Source organism: Zingiber officinale, chromosome 2B (genome assembly GCF_018446385.1).
Source record: "Zingiber officinale cultivar Zhangliang chromosome 2B, Zo_v1.1, whole genome shotgun sequence".
In the NCBI taxonomy this organism is placed as follows: Eukaryota; Viridiplantae; Streptophyta; class Magnoliopsida; order Zingiberales; family Zingiberaceae; genus Zingiber; species Zingiber officinale.
Window position 1 is genome coordinate 58,525,391 of NC_055989.1, and position 8,689 is coordinate 58,534,079.

At 39.3% G+C, this 8,689-nt stretch overlaps 1 pseudogene; it reads right to left on the reverse strand.

Annotated features, from left to right (window-relative positions):
• Nucleotides 1–3,354: 3,354 nt before the first annotated feature.
• Nucleotides 3,355–4,129, reverse strand: LOC122048291 (annotated as a pseudogene).
• Nucleotides 4,130–8,689: the final 4,560 nt, after the last annotated feature.

Sequence of the window (8,689 nt, forward strand, 5' to 3'; positions counted from 1 at the left end):
CACATAAATCCACCATATGTCAAATAACTAAAACAAATGTGTACATGTATCAAATAAAATAGAATACTGAGTTTTTAAAGGCTGCTGTGGAAGATAACGAATATAACATAGAATCTAAAACTTTCATATATGACACTTAGTATATGCTGCTTAGAATATAACATAGATAATTTGCTCCTTCTAATTCAAGTGTACAGATTGATAAGAACCGACAGCATCATACAACAACTTACTAGGCATGATAATGGTTGAACAAAGAAATATGACTACACAACAAATCCAGTGAAGGAAGCATAGAAGAACAAAGCTACCTCTGATGAAGAGATATACTATTTATTGTACTACCTCTGATGCCATCTTGGTATCCTGAATATCCTCCAGGCAGAGATAATCCTCCAGAACTGATGCTTCTTCCCATGTTACCACTGCCAACAATGTTGCCTACAGAGCTTGTAAGTCTTGGCCCTACATTACCCAATACCGGAGAAACTCCCAAACCAAGAACAGAACTACGATTCCCAGAAGCTGAACTTGAGGAAATACCAGTTATTGACCCAGTGACTTCATTAATATTACTACTACTAAAAGCATGATTTCCCCTCTATTTGTGACACCAGAGCCATGAGGCATCTACATGAAAAAAAATCCAGAATCAATACTATAAAACACATTCAAAGGACCATATGATGCAGTGAAGTAATGTGGAAATAAACTCATGCCAGACCTAAGATAATGCAACTAAAAGATTGTTTGATGAGAACCGTCCACTAGGAATGCTTCCTCCTGGTTGCTGAACACCACCTGATGGTACAACACCCATTGCGGCCTCTCTGGATGCAAGCGAACCAGGCACATTTGGCAGGTTGAAGCTTCCATGAATATTATGCAATCCTTGAAGACCACCTATTTTTTTACAAACCGTAATCAAAATTCCACATACAAGCAAAATTTCACATGAATATGTTAATAAAGTTTATGTAGGAATGTCTAACCAGAAGGTTGGAACCCAGGCACTGCCGCAGACTGGCCAGAAAACAATGTGGTATAGGGTCGGCCTGAGGAGTCCGCAAGATTAGATGTTGAACCATTAAGAGTTGACTGTACCAAGAGACCCAGTAATTTGATCTGCAAAAGCAAGACTAGTAAAAGCACAGGGCATGGGCTAGGTGCTAACAAACTTGGTATGCTAACCAACAAGAAAGAAACAACCGCATCAAGTTAGTATTTACATAAACTGTATTGAACATCTGCACCAAACAACAAAAGCTACTCATCTCTAACAATTGAAACTCAGCTAAGAATAAGGAATTATATTATTAATACCAAGAGTAAAATTACATCAGATACAAATCCCATACATAAAATAACAAATAGGTAATTTGGGATGAATATTGAAGTCTATAACTATTTATTCTACTTCTCTCCATCAAGCTAGAACATAATGAAGCATAGACATTGATGGTGCTTAGTTTGTCAAGTTGTACTCAATAAAGATTTGAGTAGCACTTTAGATATTAAGTTAGCAAATCATATGAAGTGGCTACACTGGTAGCCGCTAGAAGAATAAATGATGCTAGTCATACTATAAATACTGAAGACTTGTTTAAAGTACTACTAAAAAATTTCTTAGAAATAAAGATTATAATGCAATGTTTTTATCTTCAAAGGAGAAACTGTAACCATAAGATGTAAGTGATTGGCTTCAGAGCCCAATTACAACCTAACCAAAAGTGATTCCTTCTTCCTTTTTTTTTCCCCCATGAAGAATAAATTAAGCGAGTTAGAAAGACAAGATTTTATCTGGAAGCACTCCCAAAGTAAAGCAGGCATGCATTTGTATTAATTTAAGATGGCAATCTATGGCAAGCCCAAAGACAACTAACAAATAAAGGTTTTATCCTATACTCATGCATTATCACACTCCATGAGTCTAACCTCTGGCTTTTATACTCATGAAGCCAACATCACTAATGAACAAGATATCAAATATAAAAATGTCTCTAAAACTTCAAGCATACCAAGATAAAACCCTGACGAAGGGTAAGGTAGTCAGCCCGTACGACCAACTTTCCAAACTGACGAAAGAAATAAGTCTGCATAATGTGATGTGACAATATTAATAAAAGAAACAAGTAAGATACATTCCTAGGCTCTATAAGATCATTTAGGCAAAGAGCATTTACAACTATCATCCATAAACTGGAGTTAGGTGTTACCTTTGATAAGGAGTCTTATGTTGCTAGAGATTCTTGTATGCTTTTCCTAGTGTATTAAAAGTTCATACAAAATTTTGGATTTAAGGAACTTACCACCCAAATGACAAAGCTATTTCTGCTCCAAGAATTTGACGAGTGGAACTTCATAAAGCTTGACTACCTTCTCATTGTCAATGCCTGCATCAACACTCTTATTAAATGTTTCATTTGCTTGACAGAGCACTAGAAGAAAGATACTTTCTTTGAAGAACAAAATGGCTTAAACTAGAGATGATTAATCACCTTTAATCGCTGATTTAGTTTTCCTATAGGCAAGTAGTAATTAGGCAAGCAACCTACTGAATAAATCACATTCATTCTACTTTACTGCAGGGCTGAAAAACTCACACTGCCTTATATCCTAATTCAATAATCAAAGTAAAAAACTGCAAGCCATCATAGCAAAAAAAAATTAACAAGGTTGTGTAATACCACAAACTTGGTGAAGGATCAATACACACAAGAGAAGATATAGAAACAAATTATTCAAACCATACAATTGGAAGAAGCGATTCTAACTTAAAAAATATGGGCATCAGACAAGTATTTGAGGAACAATAAAAGCAACTAAGCAAGATTCATCAAGAGGCTGAACTAATAATCACACTCACCTAAGGTCCTGAACAACTAAACTAAAATATAGAAAGCCAAGTGAATCCTCAGGCAGCAGTCCTTGGCAAAAATTGCCAAAAAAAGTACGAATATTCTCGGTGCACCTCATCATACTGTCCTAGTTTTTTCCTCTACCTTCATGTAGCTAACTCTTCAGATTAAATAATCTAAAAGAAGATTGAAGGAATAACTATAAACTTGATTGTTCTTCAGTCATTTCTTCTTCGTGGGTGGAATTCAGTTCTTAAGAGAGATTTCACTACTATATTATTTATATATGGTAGATCCAACTCAACAGTCAAAGTTTTCTAGTTCAACATAAATCAAAGAAGATCAGATAGAACAATTTAATTAGATACCGCTAATATGCATTTTGATCAAATGAAATCACTGGCATAAATATATAAAATGGCGAGCATGTAAGAAAGCGCAACGATCGATAGTGCTAAAGAGATAAGGAAACAAACGGATTCGTGTGATCAGGATGTCAAAAGCAGAGAATCGTGGATTGGATGTCGTCATCGGGGGAAGGGAGAAGGTTAAGATCAAACGGAAGTGTATGCCGGTATGTGGAAGCGATGTCACGCTCGTCGTCAACGACGGAGGCCGATGACCCGCAGTCACTGTGGCAGTTTTCGTCGTTGTCTGGAATTCTTTGGGGAAGTGGTTTGGCCTTCTTCTCTAGCTGCGACACACATCGGCGGCTCAGCGTTGCTAATGCAGGCGCAGGAAGACGTGGCCTGCCGAAGTACTCCACGGTGCTGCTGTGGCTGCTCGACGTCGGCCGTTGCAGAGAGGACGACGGGGGGTCATGGTGGTCGTCGCAGAAGGGAAACCGGGCGGAGGGAGGGCAGCGAAATGCAGGAGTAGGGGTGGGAGACGCAGCAGCGGCGGCGGCAAGGGAAAGTTGGTCTTGGCCTTGGAACCACGGAACGCGCGAGCGGCGGAGTCGTAGGCCAGGGCGGCAGCCTTGGCCGAGTCGAAGGTTCTGAGCCACACCCTGACCTTCTTCCAGGGGTCCCTGATCTCGGCCGCGAACCGCCCCCACGGCCGCTTGCGCACGTCGCGGAACCGCGTCTCCGCTACTGCCGCCGCCGGCTCCACCAGAACTCGGCCTTTCTTCATCTGGCCAACAGATCGACGGAATGAAAAGGAACAAAAGAAGGGGGAAGAGGGAGCGAGAGATGGGATCAAAGGAAGAGGAGTGCTGATTTCGCCATGTCGAATTGTTCAAAATTGGGGAGATAAATTGGCTGGTTGCTTCATCCACACGAACCAGTAGACCGCGACAGCGCCGACGACGGCCGCCGTCCACATCGCCGTCGAGAGATCCATTACTCGTCTTTCAAATGGTAACTCCTAAAAGGAGGATGTCGGAGGATTAGGGTTTCGATTTATGGTGGGCGAGGAGAAACCCAAAAGAAAGGGCGCTAAGAAAGTCCGCCAGAATTTTGGTTCATAGGCACCGATTTTAAAAACCGCGGTTAAAATCGGTGTCTATTAATGAGAAAAAAGGTGCTCATAGACATCGGCTAAAAAAACCGATGTCTATGAGCGAAAATCTGCGCTCATAGACACCAGTTTTTGGAAAAACCGGTGTAAAATACTCAAAGACATCGGTTTTTGCTTAAAATTGTTGTTGTTCCACTGATGTCTATGAGGGTTTTTCTTGTAGTGCTCCATCTTAGAACATAAAGATCTAATCCATAGAACAAGAAAAGAAATCCAAAGACAAAAAGAATACAAGCATCTTGATCCTAAATCCAAGAAGATAAAGGAAGAAAAGCTTATCTACGATGAAAAACCGTCTTCAGATCCAATCCTCGTTCCCCGGAGTCGATTCGTTGAAGATCTACCCTTAGATCGCTAGAAAATCCCTTCAAGAAGGTGGAGGAATGCCCTAAATCTTGATTTCTCCCAAAATGGAGATTCCCCCCTTTCAAATGAGGAATAAACCCTTATATAGAGCTTGGGTTTGGGCGCCACACGGCCCTGAGACATGGTCGTGTGAAGCTCACACGGTCTGGACCATTTCCTTCACTGCCCAGGTGACACGGCCGTGTGAAGCTCACACGGTCGTGGTATGCTCTGCCACTGCCCCCTTGCACGGTCGTGTAGATCTACACGGCCTGCTCTGCCTCTGGCTCTGGAACTCCTGCACGGCGTGTCTGGGACACGGCCAGGGCATTCTTGGCTTCTGGTGATGTTGGATGGCCGTGTGACACACACGGCCATGCACTGCTTTGCCTCAGGAAGGCTTGCACGGCCATGTGAGACTCACACGGCTTGGACACTCCCTCATTCTGCCAGTGCTACAAAGGTGAAGATCACCACAAGGCCTGGGCAACTCCCCATGACAGGGTTGTGTGGCACATAAGGATGGTGCCTTCCTCATTCGTTTAATTGTATAATTCACCTCGAACATCAATTCTTCTCCAAAATCGACTCCTACGCACAGAAAATGCACAAAAGTAGATCTCCGAACAAAAAGAGTAAATATGCTAAAAGCAAAGCTGGAAGTACGAAAATGCATAGATAAAGCATGCACAAAATATGTGAATGTGCGTCAAAACATACTAAACAAGTGTATACAATCTACGCACATCACACCCCCAGACTTAAACTTTTGCTTGTCCTCAAGCAAAAATGTCGCAATCTTAATTCATATACTCTACAATGCATTCATAATCCCTAATGTACTTTCGTAACTCTATCAAAAAGTTTCATTAACAAGCATGATCATGGAAACAAGTTAAGTATGGCTCAAGCATAAGTCTCTTGTGCACAGTGCAAAAAGTGACCCAAACTTTTCAAGTTTCAATCTATGTCTTAGTCAAGTTGTCATCCAAATGAGTTCCTAATGTTTTCGGTGATAGACATGTAACCGGTGATAGGCACTTACCTGCCACACACTTGGTTCATCTTTCTCAATCAACCCAAGGTCTCAAAGGCGTGCTCAATCTCAAGAGAAGCTAAGTAGCATTTCCCCAGTAACCTAACTCGGTCTCAAAGGGGTGACTTATTGGATTCTACTCACGACAACTATTTTTTATATCCCTTATTCATTTTTGTTTGTTTTTTTTCATAAGTATTTGCATTGTGCAAAGCTTATTCACAAGTGTACTTTTAGCACAAATGTTGGAATATTTTGATTTTTTCAAATGAGCTTACATGATTTGAGCATCATCCAGTAACCAAAATAAAGTTTGAGAATTCACCATGGAAACCAAGTACTAAACACACAAGATGAATCATGACTATTTCAATGATATCAACTATCCAAGCTCAAGTATAGTGAAGGTAAGATCCTTAAGGTCAAGACAAATCTCAAACTTATCTCCATATGATACTTATCTTATTTCATGCTACCCAAGATAGGGAAAAGAAGTACACTAAGCATACTACTAGCATCACTTACAACATCATGAATCAAGATAATAAATGTGCTAACATTTTTACTAGAAAGACAAGAAATCATATAAGTGAAGTTTGATGTTCTCAAACTGTATGCCACAAGATTTTTCAAAAGACAATCAAATGACTATAAAAACAATCCAAGCAAAACAAGAACAAATGCAAAACAAAATAAACTGCAGACCAAAACAGAAAAATGCAAAAATATTTCATGTTTGCAAACCCCCCCCCCCCCCCCTAGACTTAAACTTTTCATCGTCCCGATGAAATCAATATGGTGGAGGAGGTGGTAAATCAGTCAAATTCAGGAAGGGGAAAAGGAAAGGCCTTAATAAACCACATTACTTCATCTCTAAAAAAACTTATGATATTCAAACAGTTTATCTATATCATCCTGTAAAAATTTCATAAAGCCTCTAAAATCTTCATGAAATTCCATTTAAACCTTATAAGAATTCATAATTCTAGAAATCTTTTCACACAATTCTCTTTCACTTTTAAAACATTCTTACAATTTTTTAAATTGTTCCTCTTCCATGTGTTCTTTACTTGCAATAAAATTGCTAGTCGAATCCAAATCATTATGAACATTGTCCAAAACAGAATGAAGTTCTTTGAAATTAAAACCATGAACATCACGACTAGTCGAAGAAACATTTCTTGAAACACAATTTGACAACAATTTAGATTGTTGACTTGCTAATTTTAACAGCCATTCTTATTATGAATAGTAGTGAGATCATGATTGGGCAATCTTAAAGGGAAATTGTTCTTAATAAGAAGACTATATCCATGTTCTTCACGCCGTATCATCTTTGTTGTTAAACATGAATTCAAGTCTAATCTACAAGAATTATCAATCATTTCTAATTCACTCAAATCACACCCTGACACCAAAGCTTTTTGAGTTAACAATCCTCCTAAAAAAATGGGTGTAGTAGAATCAGATTTTCCCAATTTTACCAAATACTTAAGAAAGAAATAACCAAAATTAATTTCAACATTTTCAACCATTGCCCACAAACAATACAAGTCCACAAGTCTTACTAACCCCTCTTTATCCTCACTCCCAAATATAGTATTTTTCATAACTAAATAAATATATCTAAAAATGGGATTAATAATATGAGGAGCTCTAGAATTGTGAGGGTTAAAAGGTAATTGTTCAGAAATTTGTTGCCAAAAATATGAATTCACAAATTTACGTAAAATCATACACACACCATCCCTTGGTAATTCATAACTAATATTAAAATCACTTAACATCCATTCATAATCTTCATTAAATAATCAAAATTTTAGTTTCCCCCACCTTGAACATTATCGATTGTTATAGAGCTTAAAAATTCAAAAATAATTCTAGGGTAAGTAGGATATTTCATATTCATTAACTCACTCCAACCAATTCATCCAAAATAACCAATCTATATCATCCTTAAACCCCAATGTTTCCAAAGTTGTATCATCCACAAATTTAGTACTCAAAAGAGGGCGTTTACATAAAGAAAAATATCTAAGTTGTTGTTCATCATTGGAAAAAATGATATCAAAGTTGTTAGAGATACCATTAAAGCATGAGTTTCTTTCTTTCGTTGCAATCATCTTTTCCTTCCCTTTTCTTGTAGATGAAATCTCCTTCATCATATTTGCCATGGTAGAAAAGATTGAGTCTTTAAAGGAAAAATGAGAGGAATAGATTAGAAGAGGTAGTTTAAAACCCTAGAGAAAAGGAAATGAGGAAGGAAGAGGAAGAAGAAGGGGTGTGCGGCGGACACGGCCGTGTGTTGCCCACACCCCCGTGCCCTAACCCCTTTTAAGGGCATGGACTAGGCGTGTATTATCACTACTTATTCGCACGGACGTGTGTGAGACACGGCCACATCCTTCCCCTTGTCGGGTCAGTCTACAGGGTCGTGTCTGAGACACGGCCACAGCCTTCTTCTTCTCGGTTCAGCTCACACGGCCGTGTCAGGGACACGATCAAGATCCTTTGCTCCTCTGGAATCACCACACGGTCGTGTCTGAGACACGGCCTGGCTCCTCTTCTCCTCAGAATTCCTTACACGGTCGTGTCATATAGACACGACCCTAGCATCCTTCCTTTCTGCAGGATGTACCTGGCCGTGTATGGCACACTGCCAAGCTCTGTTTTGCTCTAAATGATAGTTTCACTCCTTCCTTGCTTTCCCAATACTTCCATGCCCATGAAGGAGTCATGGCCAGCTCACGAAAGTGAAATTTCAACCTAAAAATAAAAGTAAAAGCAAATTTTAAATGAATCAACTAAGAGAAAAATAAAACTAACCAAATCAATCTGGAGGGCGAGGTTTAGAAAAATACAACCTTTGTTTCTCCTCTAAATCCATACCATGCACATATTCCTTCAATCGTTGGTCATTTACCTTAAT